Below are 3,548 nucleotides of genomic sequence, written 5' to 3'. Positions count from 1 at the left end.
TAACCTACAGTGTTAAGTTCTATTAACACTGTACAGTGTAAACCGGTGTTAAATTTTAACTCAATTCTGAGTTAATTTCACTCTGAAATTTCAACACTTTGGAAAGAGTTAATTCAACACTATTTTGATAAGGACCAAATACACTCGGATATAGTGTTAAATTTAACTCTATAAGTGTTGATTTAACACTGCAAAATTTGCTGTGAAGACTCTGGAAGAAAATCAGACATCCCTAATGCTATACTTGTGCTCAGTCTTATTGTCCAATTACTCACCACACTTGAAATGCTGTAGTAGCTTCACATCCCAAGGTCGTGGGCAACACTTCTTAATAGTTTTTTTTTTGTACGGGACCTGACCTGCATCACCAAAGCAAAGTTTATAATCCTTTACTGAACAGAAATTGGCCACTACTCTGAAGTAAAGCTACAATATGTCAGCATCATAGAGGCAGATGTGTTTTGCATTTTTTTGCATTAACTCAATATTTATATGCCACATGCATGAATGCCTTAAAGGATATAAAGATAAAGACAGGAAGACGAAAAGAACTTGTTCCTTAGACTTGGCAGGCATGCTGGGATGAGACTGGAGCAGAAGGTCATTCGTTTCTGTCTTGACATTCTTGGAACAGAGAAACCCTGGGAGATGGACAAACTACAGCCCTTCAGGACTGAAGGGAAGGGGAGGGTGATAACAGCAGTGTAGATAATACTGCTTCCCCGTTCGTAAAAAAGAAAAGAAAACTCACTGGCATTTACAATATCACCTCAATGGCCTAAATTGATAGTAAAAGTGTTTGAAGATGTTTCAGGATATATTCTCCTCATCTGTGGCTGATACTGATAGAAACGTAATGCTGGTTTTGATGAAAGATAACAGAAATTTCAGCATCTAGACTGAAATGTCAAAATTTAGCAAAATAACTTTCTTTTACAACTTAAACATAAAATAGATTTGAATCTATTCATTTAGAAATTATTTTGAAATAAAGAATCTGTGGAAACGCCATAAAAAAGGGACAGTGTGTGAAACCTAAAACAGCATGTTAGATATGACAGCTAATGCAGTTTAATCCTATTTCTCTCCTAATCCCACAAAGGACTAAATTGTTGGTATGTCTTATTTAATGAAAGAAAAACCCACAATGGTCACAGAAAGAACTTGAACCTGACAAAAGTAAAACTAAATAAAATTTCCATGACTTTGCTGTGAAGTCAGACATTTTTTTTATAAACCAGGCTTCAACAAAATTATTGTAAAAAACTAAACGCGTGAATCATGCCTGGACAAAAATAATGGTGCCCTTGACTTAACATTTTGTTTCACAACCTTTTGAGGCAATCACTGCCATCAAACGATTCCTTTAACTGTCAATGAGACTTCTGTTCCTCTGATTCGGTATTCTGGTCCACTCCTCATGAGCAAACTGCCTTAGTTGTCTCACGTTTAAAGGGTTCCTTTTCTATATGGACTGTTTCAGCTCCTTCCTAATATGCTCAGTAGTATTTAGGTCAGCGGTCATAGAATGGTCCAATGTTTTCCTCTTAGCCATTCGTGGCTGTATGTTTTGGGTAATTATTCTGTTGTGGATCCATGACCTGTGACTGAGACCAAGCTTTCTGTCAATGGGCAGCACCATTCTCTCTAGAACACCTTGATATAGGGATTCTAGAGAGAATCCTCACACCAGTGGATCCTCCAGAGATTCAAGAAGCCCTGTGCCAGATGAAGAAAAGCAGCATCAGCACATAACACATCCTCCTCCGTGTTTCACAGAAGAAAGAGTGTTCTGCTCTTGATATGTTTTATATTTTGTCAACATAGAGCTGATGTGCATTAGCAAACAGTTCGGTTTTTGTCTCAGCTGTCCATAGGACTTTTACCAAGAAGGCTTGGGGCTGCACAGTGGTGCAGTTTGTAGCACTGTTGCCTTGCAACAAGAAGGTTGCAGGGTTTTTTTCTGCATGTTCTGCGAGTTTGCATGTTCTCCCTGAACACGCAGGTTCCTCCCACAGTCCAAAATCATAACTATTGGGTTAATTTGCATCTTTAAATTGTTCTTTGGTGTGTGTGGGGGTGTGTGTACATGGTTGTACATCTTTGTATGTCTCTGACTTTACCTGCCAAAGACTGGTGACCTATCCAGGGTGTAATCTGCCTCTCAACCATAGACTGCCAGAGATAAGCATGGCCCCACCTCTACCCCAATGGAATAAGCGGGTAAAGATGAATAGATGGATGAATGGATGGCTTTGCGGCTTGTCAACATGTAGTTTGGGAAGCTTTATTATTTTCAACAATGGTTTCCTTCTGTTTTGTCTTTAAGTCAGATTTGGCTAAAATATCCAGAGATGTGACACTGATGTTCCTTGAGTTGGAAGTTCACCCTTAATCTCTTTATTTTTTAGGCTCTTTTAATATTTTTCATGTTATTGGTTTCTTCGATTTGTCATCAGTTTTCCTCCTGCAGCCACATCCAGTGAGGTTGGCTACAGTTCTTCATGGGCAGAGGCCGGGGTACACCCAGGTCAGGTCACCAGTTTGTTGCAGCCTCCTTCATGTTTCACAAGAGAGACTTAGATTTAGGCCTATATAGCTTGGATTCTAATTTTATTTACAAAGAGTGTGTACAAAATGAAATTTTGTTTAGTACGGCTTTCCAGTAAATGAACATTAAAGTTCCATAAATTGCAGCAGTGATCAAATATAAACAGTGTGGGAGAAAAAACATGGTGCATTGATTTGGAGGTTCAGAACATTAATGTATATGGTGCAAATATGCAGCATTTTTGGTTTGGTGTTATCAGTGTGATGCAGAGTCTGTGACATGATTTAGTTCTTTCAACAGTTTGTCAGTCTGATGGCGGTGCGGAAGAAGCTGTTTCTGAACCTGCTGGACCTGCATTGAATGCTATGAAGCCTCTTCCCAGAGGGCAGCAGGGAGAACAGTCCATGGTGGGGGGGGTCATTGCTGCGCTGGGATGAAATGCCTTTAATGGAGGGAAGAGGAGCTCCGATGATCCTCTCTGCTGTTCTCGTCACTCTTTTCATTTTCTTGCAGTCTGAGGCGCTGCAGCCTCCACACCACACAGCTGGTCAGAACGCTCTCTATGGTGCTTCTGTAGAAGGTGGGGAGGATGGGTGGGGGCAGGTGAGCTCTCCTGATCCTTCGCATGAAGTATGAGTGCTTTGAGTGCCCTTTGTACCAGTGAGGGGGTGTTACAGTCCAGGTGAGGTTGTCTGTGGTGTGGACCTCCAGGAATTTGGTGCTGCTGACCACCTCTACAGCTGAGCTGTTGATGAGCAGTGGAGCGTGGGTAGGCCGGTTCTTCCTGAAGTCAATGATGATCTCCTTCTTCTTCTTTGTGTGAGAGGAGTGTGGCTGAAGGAGCGGAAGAGAGAGCACGTGAGAAAACTCTGTTTGAGTGGTTTTTCTTATTTTTTCTATCGTTTTTTTTCACTGGGTGTAAGTAAATATTGTGTAAATAATTGTGTTTTTTCTTGTTTTATAGTTTTTGGTGGTCTTTGTGGGTTGTGGGGCCGTC

This window comes from Cyprinodon variegatus, unplaced genomic scaffold (genome assembly GCF_000732505.1).
Source record: "Cyprinodon variegatus isolate N-32 unplaced genomic scaffold, C_variegatus-1.0 Scaffold366, whole genome shotgun sequence".
Classification (NCBI taxonomy): Eukaryota; Metazoa; Chordata; class Actinopteri; order Cyprinodontiformes; family Cyprinodontidae; genus Cyprinodon; species Cyprinodon variegatus.
The sequence above is the reverse complement of the archived record's forward strand: the minus strand, read 5'-3'. Positions refer to the sequence as shown.